The 17,218-nt window shown below is 44.4% G+C and overlaps 1 protein-coding gene across 3 annotated transcripts in view; it reads left to right on the forward strand.

Moving 5' to 3' along the window:
* The window catches only part of LOC123629094 (F-box-like/WD repeat-containing protein TBL1X), a 191,942-nt gene that overhangs the window by 113,919 nt on the left and 60,805 nt on the right, over nt 1-17,218 (forward strand). For 2 of the 3 annotated variants that reach the window (XM_045539054.1, XM_045539053.1), the window contains one exon: nt 6,046-6,134. The exons of the other annotated variant lie outside the window; for it this stretch is intronic. The gene's annotated coding sequence lies outside the window, so the exon portion shown is untranslated. The remainder of the gene's footprint in view (nt 1-6,045; nt 6,135-17,218) is intronic. 3 annotated transcript variants of the gene reach the window in all.

Consider the following 17,218-nt stretch of genomic DNA (forward strand, 5'->3'; position numbering starts at 1 on the left):
AAAGGAAGGCGTCTCTTGTGTTGCCACTCAGGAATATATATGAACAGAAGGGCCTATGTTTGCTATAGTGGCAAAAATTATCTAAAGAGTGTTCCAAAAGTGAATTTTTTTTAAGAAATGAAATAATTAGCATGTTATGACTTTTCACCTCACCGTACCTATTGTCACAGTTTGGTGAGTGAGAGGAGAAATGAGGATGGTAGGCTGATTTTAATTCCCAGTGGACGGAGGCTCATGCAGGACTGCCCCTCTTCTTGGCACTATTATTATAGTGAAAGTAACATGCATCTTTATGAGTCATTACCAACCTGGCGCACTCACATTCATTTTAGTCAAGTACTGTCATCCTTAGACTTCAAGCTTCCAAAGTCTTAAGGCAAAATGCACATTGATTTTATGTTTCTCTTGGAGAACATATATAGTCTTCCAACAGTAAAATCTTAACTTATTGGAATGTTTAGTGGCTGGTATATGCCAAGTCAATCAAAAAATGGTCTTTAAAATATCAACATGTTGAAAAGTCTTTCACAGAGAGATCTGGGGCAGTTGGGCAAACCGTAGCGCATGAAGCATGGAGCAGCCTTATCCGTGTGGATGCGGAGCAGTCCCTGAGCGGTAAGGCTGGATGGAGGCGACGGTGCACAGAACACGTGCCACCGACTGCCCAGAGCAGGGAGGAAATCCTGAGGGTCCAGTCGTCTATTTATTGTGCACACACGTGAGCGGCTGGTCCCACACTGTTGCTGTAGTTGCCTGGGGTACGTCAGTGAACACACATGGTGACATTGTGGCAGGTGGGACTCATCGGAAATCCTGAATTCTTTATCTCTGTCCTTGCACCGCACAGTACACAATAGCGCGTCAGAGCTTGAAGCAAATCCTCCAGTAAATAAAAAGGTGGCAGCACCTGCCGGTTGTACAAGTGCAGACTTCCTAGCCAGGGACTTGGGCAGCCACCTGCATCTCAGCGCTTCCATTTCCTCGTCTATGAAAGTGGGATAATAACAGCCCTAGCTTGTAGGGTGCTGTAGAAATGGTGACCGTCACTTCCGTTGGGCGTAATACATGTTATATAAGGACTTAGTGTTCTAAGCACTTTAAGTATTTTAAGTCATTTACTAGAAGAACTAAAAAAGTTCAAAGCACTTACAAGAGAGCCAAGGCATACAATAGGTGCAATATATGTGTTGGCTATTATTACTTTTTAACTTTAACCAAGTGTCACAGAGCCTTTTGGATCGTGGAGCTGTTTCCAGGTGACGCACCCTATCCCCCTCTACTAAATAACCTGAGAAACGTCACTCTGAAGAAAGTACTTTGGCAAACACTCCTCTACTTATTCTTAGCCTCCAGTTGATTGGCTTCCAAGTTCATTTGGTTCTTTCTAGGTTTTCCTGGCAGCAACCCTGCAAATCATCGTTCCTGTTTTATGAGGCACCTGCTGGAAGGCCCCTTTCCCAGGTGTGTCTCCCACCTGCCGTCCACAGGGTGCTAGATTCTCAAAGTCAGGAATGCTGATGTGACTTAGCTGGCTGATCCTGGCTTGGGGTCTGTCTTGAAGTTGCAGGCAAGACACCAGCCGGGGCTGCAGTCATCTGAAGGTGTGACGGGGGCTGGAGGATCCGCGTCCGCAGTGCTCCCTCACATAGCTGGTTTTGGTGCTGTTGGCGGGAGGCCTCGGGTCAGCTCCATGTTGGCCTTTCCACAGGCAACCGAAGGGATTTTTCATACAAATTGAATGCCATGTTATCAAGAGAAGCCAGTAGCACCTACACCTCCAGTTGGGACATTCAAAAATATCTCCAGACATTGCCTGGGGAGTAGGGAGGAACAGTCACTTCTGCTTGAGAAGCACCGTATTAAAATATGGAAACATCACGATAATCCCATGCCTGTACTTGGGATTACATATGTAATCAGCATTGCATGCGGCTTTGTTTACTCCAAGCAGAAAACTCGTGCATAGAGGAGTGCTCAGTCTGCAGCAGCAGCCAGGAAGTGAGTGTGCGCAGCCCTGCACACAGCGCGGGCTTGTCACCAGGCAGGGCTCTGGCTTGCGGTCGTTGCCCGCTGTAGCTCTCGTGCTGACAAGTTCCTGCGTTCCTTCTTGTGGGTCTGTCCCTGCTGGAGCTAGACCGTCTGCTCCCCTACCCGGTTCCGGTGCGCTCCAGCTCGGCCTCCCTTTGCCTGTTCTGTGCATCGTTGATTCCTGGGGAGGAGGAGACTCAGGTGAAGGAGGGTAAAAGCAGAGCTGCGTGGGGCAGTCCCTCTGTCAGGCACATCCCCCAAGGAACGGAAGACAGGGACTCGAACCAGACTCCGCCCGTCAGTGCCAAATGGACAAACAGAATGTGGTCTGGCCACACAATGGAAGAGTATTCAGCCATAAAAGAGGGGGCGAAGCACTGATAACGGGCTATAGCACGAGTGAACCCTGAAAATATGCTCGGTGAAAAGAACCAGGCACAGAAGGCCACCTATTGTATGATTCCATTTATGTGAAATGTCCTCAATAGGCAAATCCGAGAGACAGAAAGCAGATGGGTGTTTGCCAGCCTGGGGAGGGGAGAACAATGGGAGTGAGAAGAGTCCCTCATTGCTTTGCACCATCATTTGCTGTATTCAAGTGAGAAATTCCTTAACCGTGGTTTTACGGATCTGCAGGTGTTCCCAAAGCACAGTTGGAAAGCAATGTATAGGATTTGTAATTGAAAGGGAACAAAACCAGCTGATTTGCGTTTAGGATGGAATTTAGCTGATGTGCTGTTGAGTTTGGACAATACTTGGCTAGGCCTTTGTAACTTTTCAGCTTCATGAATCAATCATTGTGTGAAGGAATGAAAAGGCAGACGATTAACGGTAGGTGACTGGCTCACGTATGCTGAGGTCTGTTTCCCACCACAGTCAACGCTGCCAGCTCACGGAAGTACAAGGACTGCCCGCTTACAAGCACAGATACCGATATGATGGTAACTGGTGCTTGTACTTGGAAATGTAGAATTAAAAAAAACAACAGGAAAACAATAGCAGGCCTTGCTGTGTCCATTTCTTTAAAGCGATCCCTTGATATTTTTGTGCTTCCCCCAAGGTCATCTTCAACGATGTCAGTAAAAATACCTCCAAAGAACTCTTTCTGAATTCCAATGTCCGTGTGAAAATGCTGCATTTTCCCCCTATTTTGCAATAAAATTAAAGCAGACACCATAAAGAAATGAATGTGGCAGAGGGATTCTGAAATCTGCTATATTAAAAAGTGTATAATCAGCTACTGTAATGCCCTGATTGATTATATATCTGGTACGTCATTCATTCATTCTCACATTCATTCATTAAGGTGCGTTTATTAGGTGTGCAGTATGTGTCAAGCCTAGACTGCAGAAACCAACTTGAGGAAGGTTGTGATGCCTGTTATGGGTGGTATGACAGAAGGAAGCACAGGATACAAGGAAAACAGAGTGCATCCCCCAGGGACTCTGTATTCTACTTAGGGAATAGGCCAGACAGTAAACTGCAGTGGTTCGAAGGAGAAAATGCGTTCTCTCTCATACAGCAGCCCAAAGGTGGGCAGTAGCCCGAGAAGGGCGTGTAATAAATCTCCAAGGGCATTGGGGGACGCAGCTTCCTGCAGTCCTGCTAGTCTGCCATTCCTAAGGGTCAGAACTGGCTCTCAGCAACTCACAGGACCGGTGTTAAGGCAAAACCCAGAAGTTTTATGTCTCCTTACATACCATTGGCAAGAACTCAGTAGTGGAACTCTGGAGTCTCTCTGCAAGGTGTGCTTGTGTGACTGAAAGATAGATAAGTCGGTTGGGGAAAGAAGGCTGGTGAATTAGCAGTGTCTAAATTATTTTATATTTTATTTGATTACAGTGTTCAAGTTTAATTCTTTCAAGAAATACAGGTAGCACCACTAATGCTATTCTAACCCACTTTCTATGGCGAGCACGTACATGCTCCCCCGTTGTGTGAGCTTACAGAACACTTTCAGGGACTACACCTCCTGCATGGGAGGACTGTCAGCATACCTGTACACTGTGCCATGCTGTGCCATGCCAGGAGCTGAGGACTAACAGAAAAGTAGGACGCCTTTTATATTTATCCAATTTTGGCATTTACTTTTAAAAATAATGTATTGCATTTGTTAAAATCATTTGTATTTCACACATTTTGCAATATATAAACTCTCTTGCCAGCACTGTTTACTAATAATGGGTTTATTTGTGTGTGTATTAATGGAAAGTCAGTCATGACAAGGTATTGGAAGGTCTGATTTCTTGTTTTAATTTATTGTTTCTAGCAATAAACTAGTTTTGACATGTTGCGTAACCAGAAGAATGTTATTAACTCAAGTCATAATTTCCATTTCTTTGTGTTGATCACACACAGATGATAAGTTAATTATAGTTACTGAGTTTAACAACATATATAAAAGATAATCTTGCAAGACTCTAATTTGTGAGTTACCATCTGTTTTGGACCAAAGAATAGGAATTTGACTCTAAAGCTTTTTTCTGAACAGCTTGTAGTAAGAGCTGTTTGTATATTAATTACTTACTGAATTATTATGGATTTTAATGTTTTGATTTACAGGCAGTTTGGGGCTTATTGTGGTGACATCTGCTCATATTTTGATACTTCTTGGTATTTAGCAATTTCATCATAAGGCTTTTTTCCCCCTGGTAATTTACAACCCAGTCCTCAAAAATAGTAATTTGCTTCGGCTTACTCTAGGGGGTACTGTCCTGTTTCATCTCCACTGCAGAAGTTTTCTCATAATCAAATGTACTTTTATTTTATAAGCAAAATCAACATTCCCTTTGTGCCTACTTCATCCTGGTGCCTTTTAATTTCTATTCAAAGAGTTATAGATGAATTTTGTTTAATTCTCTTTCTTCAGTGGTGAATTTTTAAAAAATTGCCTTGGTTACTTTTATCTTCCATATCCTTATTTGTTTTAAAGTACTGTAATGAGACTTACGTACCTGTAGAATTCACTTAATCTCTTTCTTTTAAGTAGCATAACTATAAACATGACTCAGTGGGAACAATTTACTTAAATTTCCTTAAAACACTCAGGAGGTTCTGAATAAATTCACTCATAAAGAAACTTTCACTCACTGCTTGCTTGTGGATTTGAATTATATTAAACCTGGCACATTTTTATTATCACTTAAAACTACTGAATAAGAAGATAGAGAAAGTGGCAGACATTTGATTTCCTTAGTTCTCAAGTTTGTAGATGAAAGCGGATAATTTAAACCCTCTAGGAGGCTGGATTCATTCACAACCAAAGAAATTTTTTATAAGGAAGAAGGTAAATATCATTAAGTGCTGGTTGGCTGATTAGTGTTTATAGTGCCTGAAAAATAAAGACAATTTTTGTTACAAAGCATTATTTTATGAGATACAAACCCAGCTAGGTTTGAGCAAATGGAACCCCTGTGGAATTGAAATGTCTGAGAACAGTAATTGAAAAGTTGAGATGTATTAGTTGGTGCTTTTGTTTTTCTTTATTTTGGCAGAGCCAAAGAGAAAAATATTCTAACTTGTTTCTTTGTCTTTATGAGCATAGTACATGAGGGTGGGCATATGCACACAAGTGTGCTGGCCGGGGTTGTTGGAAACTCAGCCCAAGCAGTGTGTGAAGTTTCACTAAAGAGTGTTGCCTTCTCCTGATGGTGTTTACATGTTAACTTATCAGTTGCACGAGGCACTGTCCCGAAAACAAAGATATTTCAAGGGAACGTTATTTTATCATTAAACAATAACAGTAGCAATGTCTGAGCTAATACTGATTTTTGTCTCTTCTGAGACTCTGTCAGAATTTCTACAAGCAAAATAATGCCTATCTGATCATTTTAATTTCTCCTTTTTTTTACTTTGTGAACAGTATCTTACAGTCTCTGCTGAGGACTAAGACAGAAAGGATGAGCCAATAAAATATGTTAAGTTTGAGTTAGGAGGAAAGAGAAACCTAAAGGAATGGGAGGGGCGAGAGGTGAACCTAAGTCTTTTATTTTTTCAAATCTTCCCGTTTCTCCCTAGGCTGGTTGCCGCAGACTGGTCGCCGTTTCTATGATTGGATGCTGGGAAGCCCACTGGTCCCAAGGTCTACACATGAAGTCACCGTAAAGGTGAGCAGCCGCATGTGCCGTTGGAGCCTTGTCTTTTTACCTGAAATCCAGTTGAGAAGCAGAACTGCATTTTGCCAAAACTGAACCTCCTGCTTTAAATGATTTTTTTTTTTCAGGAGGAAGTTGCAGGTCTTCCTCCTTGCTGAAATTGAAGGCAGTAGGTAGAGCATCATTAAATCATTATGAGCTGTATTGTTAATTCTAAATGAGGAATTAGCCTTTCACTACCTTCTAAGAATTTTGGATCCTGAATGAGCTACAACAAACTTCTGGGTTGGGTCTTACCGGGCAAGGACGACACCTTTGAAAATCAACCTCTCTTGTCAATGTTATGAATTATAATTATGCAGAAAAGTTAATTATAATTGGGCACATGAGTAGAGATTTTATTTGACTCCTGTGTCTTAATTCTATGCTTTATTAGTTTCTGCAAATTGATTTGCTAGTTAACCTTGAAACTTATTAGAAAATCATGTAGATTACTATGTATAAATCCGGTGAGACACTAAGGTTTCCAGAATAGCAAACCATTGTTTGGGCACAGATGTCAAGGGTTGAAGCCCACGTCTAAAACTGAAACGGATACCCTACTGTCCAAAAGTTCTGTAAAAGTTACCTGTTATCTCTTGGTACATGGGATATTAGAGTTTTATTTTATTTACTTGTTATTGGATTTTCTGGTTCTTTCTTAAATTTTTTTTTAGTAAAAACCAAAACAAAACCCTGTAGAACTTTGGTAATTTGAAAATATTAAAGATGGAAATTTAGGGAAGATTTTTCTTTACTGTTTGAAGAGAACCAACTGCAACTAAAATAATAGACTTAAATTTAACTAATATAAGAACCTTGTTGTTTGAGGTACTTTTGTTTAATACCAGACATACATAAGTTGTTTTAACAAGTTAAATACATGTATTTCAGTATTGACTTAAATATTTGGAAATTGTAGCTTACTAATAAAAACAAAAGTTTACAATATTAAGTTGAACGTTGTGACTGGCCTCTTTCACTCAGTAGAAGATTTTCAAAGTTCACCTGTGTTGTAGCCTATCGTGCCTTTTTATGGCGGAAGAATATTCCATCGTGTGAATATACCGTAGGTAGACACATTTGTCTGTCCATTTGTCAGTTGGTGGACATTTGTATTTACCTTTTGGCTGTTATGAATACCGATGTTATAAACAATCACATACAGGTTTTTATGTGGACGTATGTTTCATTTCTCTGTGGCGTATTCTTCGGAGTGGAATTGCTGGGTCACATGGTAACTACATTTAACGTTTTGAGGAACTGTCAGACTTTTCTAAGTGTCTGCCTGATTAGTCAATATTTTTTGCAATGCCATTGAACTGTAGTCTTAAATGTCAGAGGGAAGATGAGAGAGGGGATCTGTTTCTCACTCGTGTTTTCACTGGGTATTAATTGAGCACTTAGGGAATATAAGTTTTGATTTAATTAAATTGGGCATGCACTGATCAAATTCCTATTGTGCGTGAAGTGTTTGTGTTTGGCCTTGTTAGTGACTTTGAGTGTTTTTGTAGCCTTTGGGAACTCATGGTCCAATGTATGCGTGCAGATGGTCACTTGGGATTACACACCTTGGGCCACTCTGCTGCTGAGTTCGGCAATAGCGGTGGGAGTGGTCTGTAAAGTGCAAGCTCTTCCTGTCTGTCTTGGGTACTGTGCATCAGGAAGTGAAGGCTTGTAAATATTTCCCTTAGATTTGTAGGGTTTCAGTGCATGCCCTCCTTTCAAAGCCATCTACAGCAGACCTCAGTGGTCCTATTTTCTTGTATCTTGGTCTTAAGGGGGTTGGTATGTTTATAAGGAGCGTTCACATTTAGGGATTGCACCATTCAGGTTCTCGGGAAGGAAGATTTCAAGCCAAGAAGGGGTGAGGCAGTTGTTCCCTGATGCAGGAGTGGGAAAATCTGCAGCAGAGCCGGAAAGACGGAGAGCACGGGTCAGCAGGCGTGTTCCGGGCCGGGCCAGGTGGTGCGGAGCTCAGACTTTGTGGGCCAGGCGGCCCCTGCTGCAGCTGCTGCTTAGCTCTGCCGTGGTAGGGCGAAAGCAGCGTGGACCATACCTGAGCGAGCGAATATGGCTGAGTGCCAGTAAGACTTTATTTACAGACTGATATCAGGTGTTTATGGCCCTAACCTAGAGGATCACAACTGTTTTCTTTCCACCTCTCCTAACTGTGGCCTTTTGAGTTGGAGGTGAGGCTCCAAGAGGCCCACACGGGGCCATGACATGGTTAAGACAGAACCCAAACTGTGGTCACTTTAGCAAAAGCACTGCAGATATTGGAGGAGTCGCGCTTTTACACGAGGAAGTTATCTAACTACCCAAACTCGGGTTCTCACCCCAGGGGAATCCCCCCTTCCAGAGGCTACTCGGGAATGCTGGAGACATTCCTGCTGTCACAGCTGGGGCAGGGATACTGCCACAGGGATACTGCGGGGCACAGGACAGCCCCCCATCCCAGGAGGAGACTGGGGAGCCCTGCTCGCTGCTGCCGCTGCCAGGCTGTCCTTCCGTGCTGTCAGTGTCAGCAGCCGTGCGGCTGTGGAATTTTAAGCTACTGAGCACTTAATTACAAAACTTAAGCTCCTGTGTTTGCCGACATAAACATGAGGATGCTGGGACTCCCATCTAATATTTGAGTTCATGGTGCTTTCAGTTTTTTTCCTTTTTAAAAGAGTCCTTTGTGATTCATTTAAATGGAAGCATCAAAAGCAGATATAACACCAAGATTTATAGGCGATCCAGGCCATCTTAGGGGTTGAGGCACCGCCTGCCTTTATGTCTGCAGAGAAAGCCACAGGATTTATTTTTCACAACTGTGCAGGTCACGTCGAATGAATAGGTGGCCCCACTTATGACGCCACCTACCGCAGGAAAGGGATGCGTCCTGGACAAAATCAGATGCTTCGTATTTAGGTGGAAAATCACAGTGTTGTAGAAGTTTCATAGCCAGACTGTGTATTCCTGAAATTGGGTTGAAAGCCCAGTGCATATTATGTAAAATCTGTGTTCACTCTCTCTGCCTGCAAGATAACTACAATCTGCAGGTTAATTTCTGGCTAGAAAATAGGTCATAATTGATCTAGACATCAGAAGTGTTAGCTTAAAAAAACCAAAGTTGTTAGTAAAACAGGACAGACTCCTCTTGTGCGGAAGCAGAAGCTGTCAGTGTCTCTCTACGCAGTCTGCGTTGAAATCTGGGTACGTGAACTGGCATTTAACTGTGGAGAGGGGAGAGTATTACAGGAAATCATGCAGGTCTGCTTGTGTGCATTGCTTGGCTCATGTGATGTGGACTTTCCTAGGAGTGGTTTGCTGTTGCTAGGTTGAGCATTTTCAAGGGGGCTTCCTTTGGAGCCTGCCTCCCGGATGCCTTCCCTGTCCCTACAGCATCTGCGGTTGACGTGCAGGTGGGGTTTGGATGGAAGCTCCAGCCAGGCTTTAATTAGTCCAGAAGCGGGGTGAGGGACAGACAGGATCCTTCTGAGTGTCTCACTGTGGGGTGGTTTTATTCCGTAGAGAGCGGCATTCTGTTTCTAACACAGCCTCTCCTCCACTCGCCCAACCCTGGAGCCTCATCTCCTACTTGGTCATTCTCATACTGATCATTTCAGAAGACATTGCCAGGTTTTAATCATATTTTAATAAATATGAAGTCAGTTCATGTTCACTGGAGGAAATATGCAAACTGTAGAAAAGCACACAGAGAGACACAGATATAAATCCAGCGTAATCCCACACCTGGAGAGAGGTGCAAGTGCGTTTTGGAGGGCATCTTCCATTTGTATGTGTGTGTGCACGTGTGTGTGTGTGTGTGTGTGTGTGTACAACAGCATAATCCCACACCTGGAGACAGGTGCAAGTGCATTGTGGAGGGCATCATCCATTTGTATGTGTGTGTGCACGTGTGTGTGTACAACAGCATAATCCCACACCTGGAGACAGGTGCAAGTGCATTTTGGAGGGCATCTTCCGTTTGTTGTGCGTGTGTGTGTGTGTGTGTGTGTGTTTGTGTATGTCTGTGTCTGTGTACAACAACATAATCCCACACCTGGAGGCAAGTGCCAGTACATTTTAGAGGGCATCTTCCATTTGTGTGGGTGTGCGTGTGTGCATGTGTACAACAGCATAATGCCACACCTGGAGACAGGTGCAAGTGCATTTTGGAGGGCGTCTTCCATTTGTGCATGTGTGTGCATGTGTACAAAACAAAGCTTTGCATCGTGCATATTCCACAGTGCTTTATGGAAACCTGCTTTTTCCATACAGTCTATGTCATAGACGTTTTCCTTGGTCATGAAATGCTGTTTTAATGACTGTGTCTTATTCAACGTGTTTATTGTCATATTTAAATGGAGGTGCTGCCAGGCATTTAAATTCTGGTAAAAAAAAGTAGTTGTTTGATTATATTCACCATTGTGGACCATTTAACTCCAGGTAAATATAATGGTAAAGTTAATGAGAACTGTTTTCTTATTATAAAATAATATATATATGCTTATTGCTGAATGAAGATAAGTATCTGAAAGAAAACATAAAATGTTTTCGTGTATTTCTCCCTGAGCTTTTCCTATCTATATATTTTCCCACAAGTGGGGTCACACTATTAACCAGGTTGGCCTTCTTTTCAGTTTTGTGGTTGCCCCCATGCAATTTGGGGTGCTTCCAGAAACATCTTTCCATTACGTAGCTTCAAAAACTTTAACTCACACCGTCAGAGCACAGTGTTTAACGTCAGGCAACTTAACTTTAAATCCTGGCTCCTCTGGGATTTAAGTTGGTTATCTTCTCTGAGGCTTCATTTCTTAACCTCTAAAAGGGTAATTGTAGCAGTAATGGTCATATTTTCTCTCAGAATGATCATGTGTGAGGTCAGTCACATCAAGCCTTCAGCACATATGCCTCATACCTAGCTAGCTTGCAATACATACAGTATATTGCTTTCTAAAATCATTTTAATAATAACGGTGGCCTGGTACTGCCCACGTGTTTCACACAGTTTACTTAATCACGCTGTCGTTGGGCGGTGAGATGTTTCCAGAGCTGCATGGTGGCTTCTTCACAGTTACGCAGGAGGAAAACGTGCCACATGGTATAACAAGCCTGTGTCATCCCCCGGATAAGCAGTTTTAGAAAAGGTGCATTAGGATTTATATGTAGGTGTTTAGAATATACACATTAAAAATTTCATCTTCGACTGGCTACTGGTTGTGAAATGAAAATGAACTCGGGTTACGTCTGGATAGAGAAAAACATCGTGCTGGAAGCAAGCGGGGAGCGAAGGCCACACTGCCTCCACGTGGGCAGGGAACTCGGTCGTTTCCATGGAGACATGCAGAGACAGAAGTGCCCTGTGGATGATGAGGTCATTTTGAGCAGCTTTTCCGGCCGCCCTGGCTCTGGGTCCGGCGTCCAGCCTGCGTGGAGACGAGGCGGAGGCCTGGGCCTCGCACAGACCAGCACTTCCAGCAACGGGCTCTTCGGTGTAGACGCCAACAGGGTGTTAGCAGGACTGAGACTCACTTTCTCAGGTCCCGTTGGAAACAAAGGGCTGCTTTAGAAAACCTTAAAAGATCTTTTCAGAATGGAGCAAATGGTTGAAAGAGAAACCTTGCCCTCAAATGATGTCAGAGTAGCTCCATATATCGCCCTTGTAAAATGTGAGCGCTCCCTTCCATCAGCGTGTGCTCAGCTCGCCATTTCAGAGCAAGGTGGTCCTCCCTTGGCAGGAAACGAGCTTGCCCCTTCTGTCCTTTGCTGCCAGCGCCAGCTCTCCAGCGGGGCCTCCTGTGATGCTACTTTTTAAAATAATGAAATAGCAATTCAGATTTTGTTGTTTGGGGACAATCCTCTGCCTTCCCAGAGAACAATGGCATATTAAATGCTGTGAGTACGTACAAAATAAACTGAAACTCTTAAACAGCATTTCTCTTGGGACTGAATTTTGAACTGTTTTGTGAAGGGAACTGCAAATTAATAGAAGCTTTTACCACCTTGACATTAAGACTTAAAAAGAAGAAATACTATAAATAATTTTCCCCCTGGTTCCTTGACGACTCTAACCCCAAATTATTACTTATGTTGAATTACTTACCTTTAGCAAAGAAACTCCAGAAATGTCATCAGCCTGTGCTAGTTTTTTCTCCTTTCTCTTCTTTAAGCAGCAGAGTGAGAGAAGTTGTGGCTTTAACTCACAGTGGAAGGCGGCCGTTTCCTTTTTGCGCAATCACAACTCCAAAGACCTCACCTCAACCTAATTGGAGGTGTCTTTAATCAAAACTGGGTCAGGCAAGAAAATAAACACAATTGCTCTAATTAAGAGCTCCCCCTCTCCTCCCCCCTTCTGTTCAGGGCCAAGGAGGATCAGTGAATGCCACAAAAACTCTCCTTTATTTTAGAGCTGGGGAAGTTGGAAAACATCCGCAGGAGTGCTCAGAACTCGAAGGCTGGGAGCGGGTGCCGTTCCGGATACGGGAGAGGTGTCGAGACGCGAGTTGGGTCTCCAACGATACCTACTAGAAGAAAGAACGCCCCAACACGGGCCTCTGGTGACAGTTCTTTCTTTCGTGGGCTTTGGAAGTGCCGCCTGGCCTGGTTGACAATCACCGATGAGCTCTTACGAGGAAAGGGGCCCTGAGCCATCATGGGGCGAGGGTGCACTGTTTCCCTGACCCACTCCTGATGCCCTCTCAGGTCGCTCCAGGGGAGTCTGGGAGTTGGCTGAGTAGGATTCCTAGCTGTACGTCGTGCATGTTTACTGTGCGATGGGCCCTGCTCCGAGGATGTGTGTAAAAACACTGAATCCTCACAACCTCCCCTGGATATGGGGTTTTATCCTCAATTGCGAGAAGAGGAAACTGAGCCGCAGCGTTCACCCTCCACCCCCACATCTGGATGGAGCCCAGTTAGAAACCAGGCCATCTGGCTCTGCCGTAACTAGCGTGGGCATTCCAAGCTCCCTGCGATTTGTCCGCAGACGTCGTTCTTGGTGGAGAGGACAAAGGCAGACTTCACAGATGTCGACGGTGCTTTGCTTTGAACCTCACTGCACAGGTGGTTTTCAAGGGGTTCATGTGGCACATCATTCAAAGTCAAAAATAATGTTTATAAAGCAGCCCTCCCACCCCACAACACACACACACACACACACACACACACACACACACACACACACACGCACACACAGCTACCGGGCTGCTTTCTTCTTTGTCTAACTTCTTTCCTCCAAAATCATGAGTCTTATCTCCATCAGTCAAGAATTTAGTTTCTCTTCATAGCAGCACAATTGACAGTTACAAAGATGTGGAAACAACCCAAGTGCCCATCAATACATGAGTGGAGGCCAGGCACGGTGGCTCACGCCTGTAATCCTAGCACTCTGGCAGGCCAAGGTGGGAGGATCGCTTGAGCTCAGGAGTTCAAGACCAGCCTGAGCAAGAGTGAGACCCCATCTCTGCTAAAAATAGAAAGAAATTAGCTGGACAACTAAAAATACATAGAAAAAATTAGCCGGGCATGGTGATGCATGGCTGTAGTCCTGGCTACTCGGGAGGCTGAGGCAGAAGGATCGCTTGAGCCCAGGAGTTTGAGGTTGCTGTGAGCTAGGCTGACACCACAGCACTCTAGCCCAGGCAACAGAGTGAGACTCTGTCTCAAAAAAAAAAAAAAAAAAAAAAAAAAATCCATGAGTGGATTAATAAAATGTGGTATACGTACACCATGGAGTTGTACTCAGCCAGAAAAAACAATGGTGATCTAGCACCTCTTGTATTATCCTGGATGGAGCTGGAGCCCATTCTACTAAGTGAAGCATCCCAAGAATGGAAAAACAAGCACCACATGTACTCACCATCAAATTGGAACTAATCGATCAACAATTATGTGCACATGTAGTAGTAACATTCATGGGGTGGGCAGCTAGGAGGAGGAGGGGATGGGTATTTCCATACCTAATGGGTGCGATGTGCACACTGCCTGTGGGATGGGCATACTTGTAGCTCTGACTTGGGTGGTGCAAAGGCAATTTATGTGACCAAAGTGTTTGTATCACCACAATGTTCTGAAATAAAAAATAAAATAAAGAATTTAGTTTCTCTTTCCTCTAAAACTTCCCTCCTCTTCCATGAAGGAAGGTGCTTATGGAGTAGCCTTAGGTAGCCTCAGGAAATGGCCCCCAGACAGGACATGCATTCAGTGCTGTCACTCAACCTGGAACTTTGTGCACAGTGGGAAGGCCTGTCTCTGAGAGTTGTGCTGAACTTTGGGTACCACTGTGATACACATATTTGCATAAAATAAGCCAACCAAGCCCTGGGGGAGGGTGTCCTTAATTTCACATCTTTCTGTGAAATTTATTTCTGGTCTTAGAAAAAAGAGGGTAGGTAATTTGTATTTCCCAGCCTCATGTTTGAGTGAGGTGTGTCTAGAACAGTACTTGTCGCACAGGAATATTGGCCAATTCACTCACTTAAAAAAAAAAAGTAATTGGCAAACTTAACTCCACGCTCTAGTTCAGTGAGTTTTTGGGCAAAATTCTTTAGCTAGAGGTTAAGATGCTGAAGATTTGGTTTTTATCTATGTAATGAATCATGGGATGTCAGGGCCGGAAGGGAATGGTCAGATCAGGTGACCCAAGGAAAGGTAAGCACAGTTATTTCCATATTTGTGTAATAGATGCCTCAGAATTAATTTCAGAAGTCCTTATTTAGCATCTTTCAAAAATGTGCATGTAGGCTCTTGGTAATGACCACACGGTGCATTTGTTCCAGGATTTGTAGCTGCAAGCTATTTTTCAAGTCCATTCTTTTTGGCCTTCCTAGTAACCCTGTGTAGCAACTGCCCTTCCATTAGTTGGTCATCAGAAGTTGATGATGTAAAACCAGAGGTTTCCAGCTTTGCAGGATATAGAGAGAAACTAAAACTCTAAAATTTGTCATCGGAGCCAAGTTGTCACCATTACTACAGCACGCATCATCACCAAAGTGTGCTTAGAGCTATGACATTTTGTTAGATAATACTTTTTGTTGTTTTCCTTAACTAATTTTTTTTCATTAGGTTATGCTCTGATTTCATGGGTTCTTATTTAGTCTGTAATCTTTTCTTCTTCTTCTTCTTTTTTTTTTTTTGAGACAGAGTGTCACTCTGTTGCCTGGGCTAGAGTGCCGTAGCGTCAGCCTAGCTCACAGCAACCTCAAACTCCTGGGCTCGAGCGATCCTCCTGCCTCAGCCTCCCAAGTAGCTGGAACTACAGGCATGCACCACCATGCCTGGCTAATTTTTTTCTATATATATTTTAGCTGTCCCTATAATTTCTTTCTATTTTTAGTAGAGATGGGGTCTCGCTCTTGCTTATGCTGGTCTCGAACTCCTGAGCTCAAACGATCCACCCACCTCAGCCTCCCAGAGGGCTAGGATTACAGGGATGAGCCACCGGGCCAGCCTCTGTAATATTTTCTTCTTTTTCTTTTTCTTTTTTGAGACAGAGTCTCACTGTGATGCCTGGGCTGGAGTGCCATGGCATCACCCTAGCTCACAGCATACTTTCTTCTTAATGCTGTCTTATGAGTGCACTGCCCAGAGTTCAAGCACAAATCTCAGGGCAGATTTGTATTTTGACTGTCAAATTTTCTTTGCTGTCTGTGCAAAAGTACAGAAATGTCACCAAATTAAGCAAAGAAGATAAGCGTTTTTGAGGGGCAAATTTCTGACCACTGTAAAATAAAACCCTGTTGAGAGTGCAGAGTGAGAAGTGCAGTGACCTTCTCAGGCAGCTGTAGTACCTGCTGCTGCATCGCAAACCCTTGCAAATCTAGCTGCCTGGAACAACACAGTTAGGCCCCGCTGTTTCTGTGGGTTAGCAGTTGGGGTGCAAGCCGGGCTGCCTTCTCATTTGAAGCTTGGGGGTTTCCTTCCAAGTTCAGATTGTTGGCAGGATTCGGTTCCTGTGGTTGTAGGACTGAGGCCCTCGGCTTCCCGCAGGCTGCCTGCCAGTCCCCGGACAGATCACGTGATGGCGGTTTGTGTTTCACGGCCAGCGGAAGGTCTCTCCTTCCAGTCTGCGAAGACAGAGTCTTGTAGGATGCGACATACATCTGGTCAGCCTTGCCGTATGATGTAACCTAACCTAGGAAAGTGCACCCCATCTCCTCCGACATACTATGTGGGGCACAAGCGAGTCACAGGTCGCGCCCGTACTCAAGGGGAGGGGATTATACCAGGGCAGGACTTGTTTGGCTCAGGTGTGTCCCTGACAGCAACCTTTAGTTGGAGTGCTCTCGTTAAATGTAAGTTCCAACTTGAATGCACACTTTGCCCTTTTGTCTTTTGCTAAACAAACACAAACTTAATCCTCATTCAACAATAAAAGTTTTGCTGCCCATAAAGATACCTGAAGACGTGTGACATGGACACCGAGACAGCTCCCAAACCGCCTACATGTATCTAGGTTTGGTGACATAATTGAAATAAGTCGTGGTGGCCTTTGTAGGCCACCGCTGTTTGGAGGGAACAGCTCTTACTGACGTGTAAATTGTGGTTTATCCGTGTGCAAGGGTTCCATTGCTCGATGGTTCTCTCCGGGCTGCTTTGTTCTCATGTCTAACTAGGATGGTTTTGAGGAAAACCACACTTCCTGGCTGCCCTGGACACAAGGCCCCTGCGATGTTCACAGGCCCCAGCCCACCGCCTCGGGTCTCCACCTGCCTCCTGGCGCCGGAGGTCTCAGCCAGACTGATGGCATCCAGGGACTCAGCTACCCATGGGTGCTCCTGCTCAGGCCGCGTGCACCCGTAGGGGGGCTGACCACACAGCTCATCACTTAAACTTCCAACCGTTTAAACTTCTGTGAGTGAAAGGTGTTGCGAGCAACCGTTTCTCCAGGACCTTGTGGTTACTACTCTTCCCAGGGGTGTGGACAAGTGAACATGACTCATTCTGCCCTATCTCTCTGCAGAGGGCTTCCCGTCTAATCCGGCCGCTCCTGCCCGAGCGGGCACCAGGGCTCTGTCCACGCCGGTCTCAAGTGCGCTGTGGGTCGTGCACGGGCTTGGCGCAGTACA

The sequence above is a fragment of the Lemur catta genome, chromosome Y, assembly GCF_020740605.2.
Source record: "Lemur catta isolate mLemCat1 chromosome Y, mLemCat1.pri, whole genome shotgun sequence".
Classification (NCBI taxonomy): domain Eukaryota; kingdom Metazoa; phylum Chordata; class Mammalia; order Primates; family Lemuridae; genus Lemur; species Lemur catta.